The 18707-nt window shown below is 46.9% G+C and overlaps 1 long non-coding RNA gene and 1 other non-coding gene across 2 annotated transcripts in view; one reads left to right on the top strand and one right to left on the bottom strand.

Annotated features, from left to right (window-relative positions):
• LOC132648973 (uncharacterized) overlaps positions 1 to 18707 on the bottom strand; it is a 73542-nt gene that overhangs the window by 33903 nt on the left and 20932 nt on the right. The window lies entirely within an intron of this gene.
• Positions 8420 to 8524, top strand: LOC132649122 (U6 spliceosomal RNA). The gene has a single exon (XR_009587556.1). It is a non-coding gene; the product is annotated as a U6 spliceosomal RNA (small nuclear RNA).

Genomic DNA, 18707 nt, shown 5'->3' with positions numbered 1-18707 from the left:
GAGGCTTGCCTCAAAAAAGAAAAAGAAAAAGGACGGGAATGGGGAGGGGCAGAGAGAAATAAGGTGAAGACTGCTTTTTGATATTTTGGTCTTATTTCCCCCGTCCCCCTCCATGGAATGCCCATCGTTTTCAAAGAGAGGAGCCACTGCGAACAGTTGTCACACTGGAGGTGTTTGTTGTCGCACTTGTGTAACCTCGTGGTGCTTCTTCCTTCATGAGGGATGCGATAAAGCTGTGAACGCATCTATCTGCCTCTTTACAACGGGAACTAAAGCAAATGCTATTCCCTGTGGGCCGACCCCACTGTGTGACCCAGGGAAGTCTGGCCCTGGGCCGCTTCAAATGGAAGGACGCTTGTCTTACAGCTGCCTCGGGCCTGCTTCTGAGCCTCTCCTTTTCAACAGATGTTGTTCCCTTGTGGTTGGTGTCACTTTTGAAGCTAGCCAACACCCCCGCCCCCACAAGAGCATCTCTCACTTCAAGTCACACCAGTCAAAAGGAATCTGCCTACACACTTCATGCATATTAACCCGTTTCATCTCTACAGCACCCTGATTTTGATAGACCCCATTATTATTTCCATTTGTGCGTGTGTGTGTGTGTGTGTGTGTGTGTGTGTGTGTGTGTGATGTATGCATGGGTGTGCATATGTATAGCAGGTCAGTGGTGTGCTTTCCCATGCATGTGCACATGGGTGCAGAGATGGACTTTGGGTGTCTACCTGAATTACTCTCCATCTTATTTTTTGAGACTGAGTCTCCCACTGGACCTGGAGCTGACTGCTTCAGCCAAGCTGGCTGGCTGGTGAGCCATTGATGGTCCTCCTGCCTCTGCCTCCCCAGGGCTAAGGTTGTAGGCATATCCTGCCATGCCTGGCTTTTACGTGAGTATTGAATATGCAAACTCAGGACTTCCTGCTTGCACAACAAACACTTTATTTACCTGCTCAGTCATCATCCCCATTTTCCAGCTGAAAGTTGTCTGCAAAATGTCCTTGTCTTTGTGTGTTTCTGTGAGTGAGCACTCATATGTAGCTGTGCACTGTAGCTCTGTCCCAGTGGATGTCACTGAACTATATAACTAATGATTCTACAGTTTCAAACTATCCCATTCTGTCAGCATTTAGTTGTGTTGTAATTACTCCTATGCCCTTGGCTTTTTCCAACTACACTCTTCATATCTTCATACAGAATTCAGAAGAAGACAATGTTGCCTGGGGTCCAGACTGACCATTTGGTGTTCAGGAATAAGCTAGTTAGCCAGCCATCTTCCCAAGCCAAAGGAGGGATCACCGAGGCGCTGAGCACAGCACGACGCCAGGCGGAGGAACATGCGGGTTCCAGCCACAGCCTCTCTGGCCTCCTCCTTCCCTTCTACAGTCTGGCCACTCTTCCCTTCCAACTAGCTGGGCCAAACAACAATCACCGTTCATGGCCCAGCTCACTTCATCTCCAGAACAGAAACCCATTCTGTCCTTTGCGATTCCCCCTAACAGTGTATAATTCCCCTGTGTGTCCCCCGCTTTCTTTCCTTGACTTCCAAAGCACAGGGATAATCGCTTGTGCTTGTGTGTGCCTATTAACCATCACAAGGCTCACTGACGGGGCTGGAGACCTGACTCTGCAGCTGAGCACTGGCTGCTCTGAGAGAGCCTGAGTCGCTCCCAGCACCCGCCTGGCGGCTCCCAGCCACCCCTGACCACAGTTCCACAAGGTCCAATGCCCTCTTCTGGCCTCCACAGACACTAGCCACACATGTGGTGTACAGACAGACACACATTGATATAAAAGAAAAAAAACTCACTGAGGGTTGGGCCAGGAAGATGCCTCAGCTGTACAAGCCTGACACCCTGAGTTCAAACCCTAAATCCCAGGGTAGGAGGAGAGAGCCAACTCCCAACAGTTGTCCTCTGACCTCCACGTGCATACTGTAGACTGTGATTTGCATGCTCCTGCTCTCACATACATCATACACATAGTATCCATATATACAATAATATTCACACACACATACTCACACAGGCTTGTGCGCACGTGCGCGCACACACACACACACACACACACACACACCTTACTGGAAGAGCTAAGAAGATGGCCCTGTCAGTAAAGCATTTACTTTGTAAAAACATGTAAAAAGCCAGGTATGGCAGCACATACCTGTAATCAGTGATAGTGATGCAGGGTGGTGGTGGAGGAGGACAGACAGATCCCTAGAGCTTGCTGGTCAGCTAGCCTAGCCTACTGAGTGAAGTTTCAGGTCAATGAGAGATCCTGTCTCAACCAAAAGTGTCTGAAGAATAATGCTCAAGGTTGTCCTTTGGCCTCCACATACACATGAGAGAGAGACAGACAGACAGACAGAGAGACAGCGGCAGAGAGAGGCAGACTGGGTGCACATTCCCTCTTTTTAAGGATGGAGAGCAGACACACCATGCTCAACCTAATCACAGATTTAGGGACTGATCAGGCCCTCACAGTTTCACAGCAAGCACTTCATCAACTGAACAGCCCACCCTGCTCGTGGCATTTTCTTCTCCTTGTAGAAATCAGAAGTGATGGCAGGTATGACAATCAGCTGGGACATGGTAGGCCCTTGTTTGACACAGAAACTTTCACCATCACCACCACCATCACCAACTAGCTTCTTTTGTGTTCTGTAAAGTACTTAGTACAAGGCTAGGCCCCTCCCCCTCCCCCTCCCCCTCCTCCTCCTCCTCCTCCTCCACTTCTTCTTCTTCTTCTTCTTCTTCTTCTTCTTCTTCTTCTTCTTCTTCTTCTTCTTCTTCTTCTTCTTCTTCTTCGTCAAGGTCTGTGTAGCACAGGCTGTGCTCAAACTCACTATGTAACCAAAGATGACTCTGAACTCCAGATCCTCTTGCCTGTCATCTCAGTACCAGTACATATCTGACAGCTGGCCAGGCTCAGTTCAGAACTGTTGTTTTTTTTTTTAAGATTTATTTATTTATTTATTATGTATACAGCATTATACCTGCATGTGTGCTTGCACACCAGAAGAGGGCACCAGATCTCACTATAGATGGTTGTGAGCCACCCTGTGGTTGCTGGGAAGTGAACTCAGGACCTTTAGAAGAACAGCCAGTGCTCTTAACCTCTGAGCCATCTCCCCAGCCCCAGAACTTATTTTTTAATGCTAGTTACTAATACTATGGAAGAATTCCTGACTTCTTAGCCACAAGCTGGCAGGAGCTTCATAAGCTTTATTATACAATTCCAATACTTTATACCAACTGACAATGATGGATGAGAAAAATAAAAAAATGTTTGTGCTATGTCTATATTTTAAACAAATTCCTGTTTCACTATACACATGTAGCATGCATTTAAAATTCCTTAGGCTGCAGTGCAGCTCAGCTGGAAAAGGACTTGTCCAATATGTCCAACTGACTCAACCAGGTGTGCCAATCGTGGCCTTTGTCCCCATCACTTAAGGGGTGAAGGCAGGAAGATTGGGAGTTCAAGGTTACTTTCAGGTACCTACTGAGTCCAAAATCAGCCTGGGCTACATGAGGTGCTCTCTCTGAAATAAAATGAGATAGAATAAGTAATGAAATAACAAATGATAAAACTTTTCAAAATGAAGGATTTGGCTTCAGTGGTATTCTAAGTATGATTTCATGTCACACACAATGACATGCTTCGCTATTTTAATACAACTTGACACTAGGGGAAGACAATGAGAATTGTTCAAAATGCATCTTGACTAAAGAATACATTATGGTAGAAGAGCAAGTACCCAAAATCCCTTTGAAGTTACAAGGGATTCACCTTAAAATTTATTTCATATTACACACACACACACACACACACACACACACACACTCACACATCCTAGCAGAATTCAGACTATCATAGCATCTTAAGATCATTAAGGGGTGTTGTCCCATTTCACAGGTCATGAGGGAGGAAAGCCCACGGTGTGAAAGCCTCGAAGGGTCAGTCTCTGCCACCTTCCACTGCTGCTGGCCTCTCTGGCTTAAATTTCTACATTTGTGCTAAACTCAAGAGCAACTGCCATTTCTTCTCTGATTTAGGGTTAGAATGTGAGAACTGAGATGCAGGCCAGCAGAGGGAGGGGATTTACATCCACCCATGTATATGAGACTGCAAAGAAAACAGTACGAGCACAAGGTGAGAAATGCCAGTTTGATGTAATCTTGTTTGCTTGGCATCATTGACTACCTTATCTATTTTTTAAATTATTACCTAAAAACCATGAGTCAACAGGGCATGGGGGTGGGGAGTGAGGCTGTGGCTCTGTCAATAGGGTGTTTGACTTGCAGGAGACCACAGGCTCCATTCTCCGCACCATATACTCTAGGTGTGGCGGGATATGACTGCAAGTCAGCATTGAGGAGATGGATATTAAGCTTGAGGGCAGCCAGAGCTGAGAGGGGATGAGGGGAGGGGAGCGCTACACAGCTTTGAGTCTTTGAGGTGAGAGGAAAGACAACTGACAGGAAGAGCTCCCAGAGCACAGGGCTGTGTTAGTCAAACAGGGATCTGTGGTCATGGTGTGTTTACGGAAAGCCCCATTATTTACAGCAATTCAAAGAGAGCAAGGCCAGAGACACTGGGGCACGGTGACGGCATCATCATGTCCCACATATGACTTGATGGTGATGAACAACACTTGCCTGAGAACCGGCTCAAAAATGGCTTCACACGTGTCGCACCATGGCCTGCTGAGTCTTTCCAGCTCTGCTCTGGACTTTGGAAAGAGCAGCCACGTTCCTGAATCCAAGGGGTTATTAACAGGAGCGTGTACAACTTAGAGTGACGACACCACTGAAGAAAATGTCTGCCCCTGTCCCGAGCAGCCATCCACGGCCCAGAGAGGGGCAGCATCTCGAGCTTGCTGAGTTCTTTTGAAACTCCTGCTCATTGGTGCTGCCTCAGGTTTCTAGATCAGATGAGAAAGGGGACCGCCCCACTCTGGTGACCCTGCTCTCAGCAGACTTTCCTCATGATTATTGTCTGAGTACCTAAGTGTGAGTCATGTCTATGGCCATACCATCCTGAATGTGCCTGACCTCATCAAAATATGAGTTATCCTGAAATTGTAATTTCCTCAGTTTTTCTCCTGTTAATCGGCTTTATCGTTATCTCACCATTCTTTAACACCTCGTAATGAAAGCTTGGGCTTCTTTAAAAACTCAGTTATATTATATAAAGGTGTTTTCGTTTTAATTCCAGTGTGGGATTTTAGTTGGGCTATAGTTTGTCCATGCCTGGTGATTGTCTCCTGCAGGGTGTCGCTTTTGCCAGCTGGTAACGGCCTGCCTCGGGCCTCATGCAGCATGGAGGGGGCGTGGTCTGGGGCTGGGAGGATGTGAATTCCAGAGCTCAGAGAAAGACGAAGTATGATGTGTGCAGTGTCGCTGAGTGGCAGGCAGATGCAGAGAAACGCTTCGGGGCTCAGCTTGGAGGAGCCTGCTGGCTGCGTTTGCTGTGGACAGAGATTGGCATAGCCCTAAAAGAACCCCTCAGCCCTAAACAGCCAGGAGAAGTAAAGGGGTCTGCTCCCTCTCTCCCCACTAACCTTCTCTCTCCTACTTAGGAATAATAAATAAATAAAACAGAGTTTAAAAACGGGTGCTACACACCTCTGCTAGCAAATACAGGACAGAAAACAAAGCCCCTGAGTATGCAGTAGAGAAAATATTTAATCCAGTTGATTTTAGTAAAAGAAGAAAAAAAGGCTTTAGGGCTGGTGAGGCGAGGTGGGCAAGGCAGGTGCACCAAGCCCAGGAACCTGAGTTTTATCCAGAAGCCACATGGTGGGAAGAGAGAGCCAACTCGCCCAGACTGGGCCCTGCCTTCCACATGCGCACTGATGCACACACAGGCCCGACACATACAAATAAGTAACGTGATAACTTTTTTTAAAGGATTTTTTAAGTAGCTTTAGGGATCGTCACTTTTCAGGTGCTACCACCGTCCAAAGGCCTTGCAGGTGTGTGTGACCTGTCATCTCTAAACTCCCACTCAAGTGTGTGTGTGTAGATATGTGTGTGTGCGTATATACATACCTATTCACACATATGTGTGTACATGTGTACATACACATCTACATGTATGTATACATATATACACACACTCAAGAGTGTAACTGCTCAGGCAAGTTACAAAATAAGCTTTAAAAATCTTGTGATGTTTAAGAAAGCTTATGCTTTTGTATTGAGCTTCATTCATAGGTATATTGGGGCACACGAAACTTAAAATGTGGCTTTGGCCATAAGAAGGGGAGAGTATAAGGTTAGGAACAAAGCTCAATGGGTATTACTTGCCTACAAGCAAGGCGCTGGGTTCCATCCCACTGAATGAGGCAGGAAGGAGAAGGAGGAGGAAGGAGAAAAGAGGAGGAGGAGGAACGGAAGAGGAAGGGGAGAGGAGGGGAGGGAAGGGAAGAGGAAGGGAAGAGAAAGAGGAAAGAAAGAAAGAAGGGAGAAGGGGGTGAGAAACAAGGAAAGAGAAAGGGCAAAGAAAGAAGCCCCAATGCCTGCCCCTTCGCATAGCAAGGGTCATGGTGAGCAGCACCGGGGTCCATGCTGTGCAATGGCGGGGCCATGCTCTACAGACTGCAGGCCCTGCTGTCCTCGGAGTGCTGACTTGTCTCCTCACACATGCTCGTTTCTGGAGTAGCGATGGTCAGCCCAGTTCCAGCCAACCCTCTCCCAGTTGGTTTCAAGGCAGAGATCAGACAGCAGGGAACAAGCTTTTCCCCCACATCTTCACACTATTTATAAAAAACAGCCCTTCCACGAAAGCCTTGCTGGTGGTCACAGGGGCCAGGTCTCAGCTCAAGGGCCAAGCCACACGGTTCTTCACAGCAGCCAATCTATATCAAGGAGGCAGGAAAGGCTTGAAGAGAATCAAGGGTAACCAGGAGGGACTGCTCCATTTGCGGAGGGGTTGAGGGAGAAGGAAAGAACATGAGGCTAAGAGTTTAGAAATGTACATTTAGCCTTTGTTTTCTAGACTCACAGCTGGCTGGTGGCTGGTTAAAGCTGAAAGCAGGGTCAGCCTGAGCCCAGCCTCCTACATGCACATGAGACCATGCTGAGTCTGTCAAGAAGCTGAGCAGAGGACAGTAACAATGGCGATTGTTGTGTTAGACACTGAAGTAATGTTAAGGGCAGAGAGTTGATTTTTCTTGAATAATACAGATAGCACCACTCCTCTCCTCTCTCTTTCTTTCTTTTTCTAGTTTTTCGAGATAAGGTTTCTCTGTGTAGAGCAGGCTGGCTTTGTAGTCCTATAGACCCACTGCCTCTGTCTCCCGAGTGCTGGGATTAAAAGCGTGTGCCTCCACAGCCTGCCTGGCACCACCACTTCTGTTTTTGTTTTTTACTGTGTGTGTGTGTGTGTGTGTGTGTGTGTGTGTGTGTGTGTGTGTGTGTGTGCATGGCACATTTGTGCAGGTGCCATTAGAGTCAAAAGAGGAACCCATGAAGATGGAAGCACGGGAACCTGAGAGCTGGACATGAGTGCTAGAAAGCAAATGTGTGTCTTCTGGAAGAGCAGGGAGCACTTTTAACTAACGGAACTACTGGCTAAGCTTTGGACATAAGAACAGTCATCTAGGTCATTCTCTCGATAGAGGGATACATACCAAGACGGGCTCAGGGCGTGATGCTTGCCTTTGCCTGATTTTTTGGGGGCAGGAGACTGGGCAACAGCTGATGTGCTTCAGAAAAGTAAAATATACCCTATTTAAAAATTTAAAAGTATAAAGTTTTTTATCAAGTTCAGCCAAAAAAAAGTATTGATCCCTAGCCTGTGTTGTCTGCCATTGAGTCTATGTGAAACTTTGACGCGTGTCACTGAACCTGATTCAGTTTTAGTTCCTTGTTGTGACATCAGAGATATTTTTAATGGCTCTAGGGGTCGGAAAGAGAAATATCCCAGGGTTAAGAGCTAATCCTGCTCTTGCAAAGGACCTGAGTTCCGATTCCCAGTACCCACGGTAGGGGGATCAAAACAATTCCAGTTCTAAGGATCTGGCCTCTACAGGTCGCCTCACCTGTGTTCACAAACATGTGCATGTACTCACACAGAGAACTAAAGACAGAAATCTCTTTTAAAATAAAAAGCTTCCAAGTTAGAGTGCTTTTATGTTTTTACTTTTCTGTCTTTGGGAGAGTAGTCTTGATTCTTTGTGGATGGTTATTAGAGACCCATCTTTTGACAAAACAAAACAAAAATAATAATAATGCTTTAAAAGGATTAAAAAGCAGCCACTCTGGAATGAGCTCCAGGGCTAAATTACTTGATTTCTCTTCCGAAACAAAGTGATAAGGTGTTGGCATCTCCTGATCAGATCCATCCCAGACCATGTACAGTGGGTCATACCCCTTTGCATCTTCTGTGAAGAAATGACTTCATAAAGAACAGTTGAATGCTCGCCTTAGCACCACATACACTAAAAATCAAAACAATGCAAAGATTAGCAAGGCCCCTGTGCAAGGGTGACAAGCAGATTTGTGAAGCACTCCATATTTTTCACAGCAGAGGTGAAAGAGTCAACGTCACTCGGCCTGCTGTGGCCATCGTTGCAAACAAGCAGCTTAAGGGCCAGAGTCCTCCCAAGAGAATTAAAGTGCAGACTGAGTACACCGAGCTTTCTGAGAGCCCGGACAGCTTCCAGAAACAGGGGGAAAAAAGCAATCAGCAAAAGGAAGCCGGAGAGAAAGACACCTGGGTTCAAGAGAAACACCAGCTGCTTCACCCTGAGAATCACATTTCGTGAGAACAGGAGGGTGCCTGAGCTACCGGAGCTCGTCCCATGTGAGTTAATGGCTTCATGTGCAAAAAGAAATCAGACCTATGCTGTAAAATGTTCTTCTAAAAATTTTTCTTTAAAAAAAAAGGAGCAGTTGAGGACTGGGTACGCAGCTCAGTGGTAGAGTATCTGCCTAGCACGAAAGGCCCTGAGCTCAGTCCCTGCTACTCATATGGATGGGTGGGTGGGTGGATGGATGGATGGAAGGAAGGATGGATGGATGGATGGATGGATAGATAGATAGATAGATAGATAGATAGATAGATAGATAGACAGACAGACAGACAGATAGATAGATAGATGATGCAAAGAAAGTAATTGATAACTCTGAAATCACATGACACGTCTGATAGCTTGCGGTCTTTCATGGGTTTACTAGGAGGCCTGTCACTATTTCTAAACACAGAACTAGTGTATTTAGGGTTTCAAGCAACCAACTAGAGCATCTAATCTTAGAATAAAGGCAATTCATGAGTAGTCCTCATCTGTGGCTCCTGTAGAGTAGTTCTTGGAAATTCTGACGTCATGCCTATACTCTCAGGTACCCCGTGACCCTGAGGAGCCTCTGGTAGTTGGCCGGGCACTCTCCCCAAAGTCTCTCCTACCTCTCTGCCCTTCCGGTGTCAGAATGGCTTCCTCTGCAGCCGTTGAGGCAATGACTCCCTCCTGCAGATGGACCTAAGTCCCATCCCCATCTACCACAGAGGTCATAGATAGCGGAAGACCGATGAGTGTGACGAGCACAGACTGATACCTCTCAGATCCCCCGCCACGGACAGACTTACTTTCCAGATGCAAAACCTGTAGCCAACAGATGGCTGCCAGCTGTCGGCATTTTCATGGTCACCCTTGATTAAAAAGAACCACTTTGCCTAAGTGGAACCTTCTCGGCATGGTTTGCATTCACTAGCTGAGCAAGGCTCAGTAGCTGCAAGCTGGGACAGCTTGGTTTGGCATTGGAAAAATGGTGGGTAACACTCTCCAGAGTCCCACCAGAGTCCAAGGTTTTCGTTGGACCTCCATGGCAATTTAACTTTTGGGTCAGGTAACTCAATCCTGTTACCTGCCCCTTCTTCTTCCAGTTTGTTTTTTCTTCAATGTAAGAAACTTTGTTTTATAGAACTGTTTCTTTTTAACAGCAACCTCACTGACTCACAAGCTATCCCCCTTTTAATATGTAGTTAAAACTCAAACTTCTAAGAGTACTATATAGTGATTATTAATTCTTTTATTAATTTATTTATTATAATTTATTCACTTTGTATCCCTGCTGTAGAACCTTCCTTATCTCCTCCCAGCCCCACCCTCCCTCTCTCATCTCCCCCATGCCTTTCCCAGTCCCCTGTTTCTGATACACAGAAAAGTGGAGAAGATTTTTCGGTTAGCATGTACCCTCCATTCCATTTCCTCCATTACTAATGCTTTACACTAGGCTGGGTGTTTTTTGTGGTGGTGTGTTTGTTTGCTTGCTTGTTTGTTTCCTAGCTTGTTTTAAGACAGGATCCCTAGTCTAGGCTGGCCTCAGATCCCCCAGATAGCAAAGGATGACCTGGAATTTCTGATGCTCCAGCCTTCACCTCCCCAGAGACTGCAGGAGTGAGACCCCGTGGATGCTTTACACCATGCTGGGAGAGCAGCGTCAGAGTGCTGTGCGTGCTGGCCAAGCTCTCTGCCAACCCAGCTGCATCCCCAACCTCACTGCTACAAATAACAGCAGCGCACTGCTGTCAACTGGCCTACTGTTGTTTAGATTTCCTTTGTGCTCAGCTACTTCCTTTTCCTGTTCAGGGATTGCATCATGACCACCACATTGCATTTAGTCATCATGTTTCTTTAGGCAATGGGCCTTCCACAGGGTTTGAGCCTATCTTGCATCCAAAGATCCATCTTAGAGGCTATTTCTAGAGGGACTCATGGTGGTGTTTACTGCCCAATATGTTAGAGAGGTCAGGACAGAAAGACAACGTGTTCAGGGTCACCTTCATCTACATAGGAAGTTGAAGCCCAGCCTGGGCAAGATGAAACCCTGTGTTTAATTTTTTTTAATTTAATTTAAAAAGAGGGTCTGGAGAGATGGCTCCGTGGCTAAGAGAACTTGCTGTCTTTCAGAGAACAGAGTTTGGTTCCCAATAATCACATCGGATGGCCCACAGCCACATTTAACTCCTGCTCCAGGAGACTGGAGCTCTCCACCCCTCTAAAGACACATGCTTGTGGCACACACACAGCCACACACACAAGTGAAAAATAAATCTTTAAAAGCTTACCAAAAAGAAAAAATAATCATTTGTTCCTACACCTAAGCTGTGTGACCGTTGGCTGCCTACATAACAGCCCTGCAACATTCTTCTGACTAACAACATCCCATTGTCCTGAATCACAATGTGTCTATGGCAAGAAGCTAATTCCCATCTTCTTCTTTGTTGGCTGGCCCAGGAAGATGCATTTAACCCAGACCTAACCAAGACATAAGGGAATGTCTTCCTGGGGCTTTCCCTCAAAGAACACTTTTCTCTTGGGTAACAAACAAATAAAAGCTACCATAACAGGGCTTTGCACACTGTTGAGGATTGATGTGCACTTAGTAGAGGCTGAGGGAGAAAGAGATGCTTTTCTTGGTGATACATGTGCTCGCAGAACAAACCTTCACTCATGCTTCTTGTCTTAGTTAGGGTTTCGGTTGCTGTGAAGAGACACCATGACCACAGCAACTCTATAAAGGAAAACTCTTAATAGGAGTTGGCTAACAGTTCAGAAGTTTAGTCCATTCTCATCAATGCAGGAAGCATGGAGGCATGCAAGCAGACACAGTGCTAGAAAGATAGCTAAGAGTTCTACGTCAGAATCAGCAAGCAGCAGGAAGAGAAAGAGCCACTGGGACTTACCTGAGCTTCTGAAACCCGAAAGCCAGGTCCCAGTGACACACTTCCTCCACCAAGGCCACACCTCCAATAACACCCCACCCTGAGTCCAAGGGGTCAGTGTTTATTCAAACCTCCACACTCCTTTAAGTATCCTAATGAAACCCAGTGACACACACACACACACACACACACCAGTGACAATATGAAAGTAGAAGGGGAACTTGTTAAGAAGATGAGAGGATTTGTAGGAGTGTGTGCTAACAAGAGAGGGTGTGATGGGGTAAATCTGATTGAAATATGTTACATATGTATTAAACATGTATGAAAGTGTCATAATGAAATACATTATTCTGTATGGTTAGTATTATCGTACTAATATATTAGTTTTTTTAAACTCTTAAAATTATAAGAAGAATCCAAGAAGAGAGTTTGTTGGTGTGAGCTTGGGCTCTGTTCTCAACCATCTGCCTCAGACCTTACAAAGCGATGCCTGTAGTCATAATGGCCTTGGGTAACAAGGCTGTAGGAGGTGAGGGTTCCTGATTTTCCTGCCATCAGCAGCATGCACAACCAGTGCAACTGGAATTTCCCCTAAACGCTTTTATTAAAAAAAAAAAAAAAAAAAAAACCACCATGTCTATCTATTGGGGTAGTGTAGGAAAGGCATATCCAGTAAGGAGCACACTGCTAAAAGAAAGAATTCATCAAGTTTGTGTCTGCGTGTCTGTGCGTGTCTGTGCGTGTCTGTGTGTCTGTGCGTGTCTGTGCGTGTCTGTGTGTCTATGTGTGTCTGTGCGTGTCTGTGTGTCTGTATGTCTGTGTGTGTCTGTGTGTGTCTGTGTGTGTCTGTGTGTCTGTGCGTGGCGCGTGGTGCAGATGCCTATACCCATGTGTGCCCACTCATGGGCCAAAGAAGACCACTGAGGGCTACTCTGTCACCCTCCACCCATCCTCCTTGAGACAGGCTCCCTCAACTCAAACTGGAGCTTACCATTTGTCAGCCAGCAAACCCCGACAACCCTCTTTCCTCCACTACCTCCCCAGCTTTGGGGTTAGGAGAAAGCATGGCTAAGCCCAGCGCTCTCTCTCTCTCTCTCTCTCAGACACACACACACACACACACGCATGCACACACATGCACACACACACACACACACACACACACACACACACACGACAGGGTTTCTGTGGGTTGCCCTGGCTGTCCTGGAACTCTTGTCTGTAGACCAGGCAGAGATCCTCCTGCCCCTGCCTCCTGAGTGCTAGGATTAAAGGCGTGCATCACCACTGCCCAGCATTAAACCCAGCCTTTTACTTGGGTAGTAAGACTCCAAACTCAGGTCTTCAACCTGTCATGGCATGAACTCTAACCCTCTGAGCCACCTCCCCAGCCCAGAATGTGAACTTTTGAGAGCACAGGCCCCACAGAGGCTGAACTGGACAGTAGTTCTTGCCAAGGCAGCAATAAGACCCTCACTGGCAGGGTCTTCCCGTCCCTGCTCTGTTCTGCACCTCCCCTCTGAGTCCTAGCTCCTATTCAGATGCCTCGCTTAACGCCTCCTGCTACTCTCTTAGCCAGAAGCCTTTCCACTTCACCTCCCACTGCAAAGCCTCATCCGGTTAACCTGCCTCGTCTCTGTCTGCGCGCCGCTCCTCAGGACATCTGCTGCCTGGAGTGTCTTGTCGATCAGTTGCGCTTGGAGGAACAAGATCCCGTGTTCTGAAGCCCAGCTGTGCAGTGCTGCCTCTGCCACGGGGCTGTACAGGGCGCAGAGGGCTCAGACGCTGGGACACCGCGTCTAAGACCCCGGGCAACTCTTAGCATGTCTGTTCTCCCATTTGCCACTTTAATCTGCTTGCTCTATGTAGTGTGGTGTGCACATGTGTGTGCATATGTGTGCATGTACATATGGGTACATATGTGTGTGATGTGCATGTGTTCGTGGGGGGAGCTGTGTGTATGGGTTCGGAATACACGCACTCTGTGTGAAGGCCAAGAGCAGCCTCAGATGTGGCTCCAGAGGTGTCATCACCTAGTTTTTTTGAGGGTTTCTCACTGGCCTTGAACTCACAGACATGCCAGTGAGCCTCCTCTTTCTACCTCCCTGGCATGGGGATTGCAAGCATGCCCCAGCATTCCAGCTTTCAAAAACCAACACCAATTCTGTTATCTACATATTTTTCTCTATTATGTGTGGGTGGACATGTGTGTGCCACAGTACTTGTGTGGAGGTCAGAGGACAGCATTCGGGAGTTGGGTTCTTTTCTGTCACCAGGCGAGTCCCAGGGAGCCCTAGGTGTAAGGCGAGGCTGCAGCCACCTTCCCAGCACCACCAGCCCTCTCCTGCTTTTCTTAAAAACATCCACTGTAAGAACCACACTCAAGCTGTCACGCTTGTAATGCGAATATGTCATCTTCACAGCCTTGGCTTCGGGGTTTTCTAATCTATTCGTGTGGTTATAAACCGGGAGCATTCACCTCTCACAGGAGTAAAAGACAAGATATTCACATGTATAGTTTTGGTTACTGCTAGGGCTGGAGGGAATGCTCAAGGGAAGAGAAAGAGCGAGAGAAAGGAAGGAGGAAAACACAAAGCAAGAGAGGGTTGTGTTTGATGGGCTCAGACAGGTGTTATGGCAAAGACTTGGCGCTTGGACAAGAGAGGGAAGCAGAAAGGCCAGCGTGGGAGGAGTGAGGTCCCAGCCAGTGCCCACCACAGGCCAGAACCAATGGAAAACAGAGAATGCCTCATGGAAGACAAAGAGGGTTTAACGGGTGACAAAAGCCAGACTAATCCAGCTGCTCCTGTGGCTCCTTTCTGCTCTGTGGAAAACACTCCACGTTCCTAACCACACATAGTTCACCCAGTTCTTCCCACAGGGGAGCCGCGTCTCTTCCCTGGCGTCAGCTCATCAGAGTGGCCTCAGCTAACTCCATTTCCCCTAGAGCCAAAGAAGACTGGAGCTGACCACAGTGAATAGAACAAGCACAAGACTCATCGCAGGAGCCCAGAAGCGCCCCGTGACGACTGAAGTTTCTCGCAACCATTTGCTGGGCCAAAACCTTGGCTTTCCTCCCTCTCTTAATTTTTAAAGCTGGTCTTCGAACACTACTCAGTAGGCAGTTGGTCCTTTTGATGCTTAGTGCTCACATAAAAAAAAAAGTTATTTCATTTTCTTCAGTGGTGGCCAAGCCTGCTGTGTGTGGAGAGCGGCGAGCAGTCAAGCGGGAGGGGAAGCTGTTTTGCTTTGAAGGTTCAAAGTTAACACGGCAATGAAGCTCCTAAGAATTGTGCGTCAGACCTTGGAGTGAGCAAGCAAAGTCAGGAGCCTCCGGAGCCTCAGCGCACAGGGCTAGGTAGCACTATTAGGAAGATAAATGAATCTGAAATACTGATCAGAAACTTTCTTTCTTTTTTGTTTTTGTTTCTGGTATACGTGTGTTTGTGTGAATGCAGGTGAGTGCATATGGAAGCCAAAGGTCAGTAAAGACTGTTTTCCTCTATCATTTCTTATTTCCTGACACAAGCCCCTTCCATCCAGAAACAACAGCTGACTTTCAGGCTCCTGGGATTCTGCTGTCTCTGCCTCCGGAGGGCTAGGGTTACAGGTACACACTCCCATGGCATCTTTTGTGTGTGTGTGCTGGAGACCTGAACTCAGATCTTCATGCTCTTCATGAAGCACTTTACCAACGAGCCATCTTCCCAGAAACCTTTTTTTTTCTTCTTTCTCGTTTCCGGTTGCCTAGCTTGGCCTTCTTATTGCAGGAAAACTCAAAAGGAACTTCTTTTGTCATGTCTACCAAAGCAAGGCCACCTAAAAGCCGTGTCTGATGATTAGGGGTTAGAATACGGGCTTGCAATCCCAGCTGAGGAGGTGGGGGCAGGGGGATCCCGGGTTCCATGGCCTGTGAGTCTAGCCTAGTTAGTCCCAAGCCAGTGATAGAGCTGTCTCAAAGAAGCTGGACGGTGTCCCGAAGCCTAGTGCCCAAAGTTGTCCTCCAGCCTCTACTTCTGCATGCCCCCCACACACACACATTAATAATAAAGAGAAAGATGAGGTACGTGAGCATATTTTTGAATAAACATAGCTAACAAGCAAAGCCCATAAAAAGTGTCTTTTACTTTTTCTATATCATCATATTGCTCTTTTCCATGGGTTTCCCACAGGCATCTGTAACTCCTGATTTTTTTTAACTTACGTTTGCTCGGAGGCGCTGTCCCTTTGTGAGTCTATCTGAATCAGGAAGTCGGGCCACTTCAGGAAAGCATGGACCAGTCTGTGGTGGACAGAACTTCCTTATCATCAGGGCATGTCCCTGCCCAGACATTTCAAGGAAATTTCAGAGGTTTCTTTATTCTAGAGCATGCCTGTCAGCTACAAGAGGAGAGGGTATGGAGGCAAGCCTACGCAGAGTTTCCTCTTTGGAGCCAGAACTTATTAGATGCCTGAGCTAAACAGCTTTTTTTCTCCTAGAGAGTTGTTCTGTGTCAAGAGTTGCAAACACTGCTGGGTGGGTGAGTAAGGGGGTGCTCCCTTTCTCTGAGGAGTAGGGGAGAGGGAATAGAGGAAACAGGGAGGGAGGGTGGGACCTGGAGGAGAAGAGGGAGGAGGCGACGACCAAGAGGTAGGACTGGAGAGACGGTGCGGGATGAACCACTCGACATAGCAAGTGTGAGAACCAGAGTCCGGATCCTCCACACACATGAAAAGCCAAGAGTCGCTGCAGCTGCTGGCAACCCTTGGCAAGCAGAGGCAGAGCATCTCAAAGCAGCCTGCTAGAACAGCCAGTCAGAGAGCTCTGAAGTCACCTGAGACACCCAGCCTCGAAGATGCCAACAACAATACTGGGCTCTACATGTGTGTATATGTGTACACTCACACCTGTTCACACATACTTAAATCCATACACATGTGGATACAAACATACATCATGCACACATACATATGACCAAAAAAAAAAAAAAAAAACTGAAATTTTTCAATGGAGCTAAGGAAAACAGCTCAGTTTGTAAAATGATTTGCACACAAGCAAAAGGACCTGAGTTTTAACCCCAGAACCCATATTTAATAAAAATAAAAATAAAAATAAAAATAAAAATAAAGCTGGATCTGGTGGCATGTGCTATAATCCCAGCACGGGGGAAGGGGAACAAGTAGATTTCTGGGCCTCACTGGCCAGACAGTCTAGCCAACAAGAGACCATGTCTCAAAAAAACCCAGGGGAGATGGTATGCCTGAGAACTGCCAGCCAGCATTGACTTTGGCTTCCACATACAATACACACACAGACACCGACACCCACACGAGGACTACAAATATTTGGAATAGAAGAAAGACATGAGGGAGGCAGGAAAGGCAACCCATACATGAAGCTGCTCTCTCACGGCCCTCGGATGAATCAAGAAAGAGGATGATGACCATATTTAGTGACAGCCTAGGGACAGGGTTACACATTCAGTCATGTTTTTAAGCGTCTGCCATGTGGACGGACTGCTCACAGGGGTGAGCTAATATCGAGGGGCCATTTGACGGAGCCTTTGGAAACAGATTGCAGCTTCTTGAGACTTCTTTAAAATTCTTTTATATACATATATGAAAGAAATCTAAATGGAATCACCAAATAATTGGAGAGACAACACCCAAATTAGACATTTTTTTCCTACCAAGTGAAGCCTCCAGTGCCCGCAACAGTTACATCTAATTGAGTTGTTGGCCAAAAAGGGTCCCATGGGAATGCCCCGAGAAACAGTTCAGGCTGTTTGCCAAGGTTATTGATTGCTCTCCATGAACTGATGGTAAGGACCTCCTGCTAAGACAACACCTGCATATCTCATTGAACACGGAGAAAAGCTGGGGCTGACCTAGAGCCCCCGTGTCTACAGACCAGTGTCCGTGCTCCTGGAAGCTACTCTGTCCACTACTCTGGAAGCTAAAAACTAACTCTTCTGTCTACAACAGTGACCTGTCTGCGAGATACACCGGTGTAACAGGGGCACAAACGTTGTGGGGCTGAGCAACAACCATCTGACTGGATTGAAGGCCCAGTCCACGAGATGGAGCCCACGCCTGATAAAGTTCAGGGGCCAAGAACCTGACAGCAGAAAACCACATGCTATTGTTCTGCTCAAGGACCATCACAGTAAAATAACTCCTAACAACATTCTGCTACAGTGCCATGTGCTGCCATCATCAGAGAAATTTCCTCCCTAGTTGATACACAGAGACTCACAACCGGGCAACATGCAGAGTGAGAGACCTTGGAACACTCAGTCCTAATGAGAAGTCGTCATTAAACTCCTCTATCCTGGGCTCAGGAACTGTGCTGAAGAGAAGGCACAACATTTGTAAGCGCTGGTGGGGAGGGACAGTAGGCAGCAAGGTAGCAGCAAGGTAGCAGGACTGAAGCACAGGTGAACTCACGGACACTATGGCACCTGCACAGGGCCTGCCCAGGTCCAAGCCAGATGGGGCCCCGACACTGAGAGGTACAGACACGAGTCTCCATTCCTAACCCCAACGCTGTCTCCAATTGGCAATAGCACATGAAGGAAAACCTGCTTTTCTCCAATAGAGTGTCCCTGGGTAGAGAAAGCACACTAAAGGGAGTGTGGCCAGCAGTAGATGGCCGATACGAAACAACTCTGTGGGCTCTGTGTAGGTTTTTGTTGTTGCGGCTTCATATTGCTTCGTTTGGGCAATTCTGTCTTATTTGTCTTTTGCTTATGCATTATGGTTTCCAATTTTGTGTTTTTATGGGATTTGTGGGTTTGTGTGTATGTATGTGTGTGCGCCTGCACATTTGTGTGCATGTGTGTGTGTCTGTCTGTGTGTGTTTGTGTATAGACCCGCTCTCTTTCACATATGCTTGTGATTTTTTTGTTTCTGCTTGGTTATGTTTTTTCCCTGTTGGTGTGTTTGCTTAATTTTACTCTGGTTTGTTTGTTTGTTTATTGGCCTTTTGTTTTCTAAAGAAAGAAAGAAGGCTTAGAATTGCATGGGTGGAGAGGTGGGAAGGATTTGGGAGGAAATGAGGG

The sequence above is a fragment of the Meriones unguiculatus genome, chromosome 18 (genome assembly GCF_030254825.1).
Source record: "Meriones unguiculatus strain TT.TT164.6M chromosome 18, Bangor_MerUng_6.1, whole genome shotgun sequence".
NCBI lineage: Eukaryota > Metazoa > Chordata > Mammalia > Rodentia > Muridae > Meriones > Meriones unguiculatus.
This window is presented reverse-complemented; position numbering and strand designations above follow the sequence as displayed.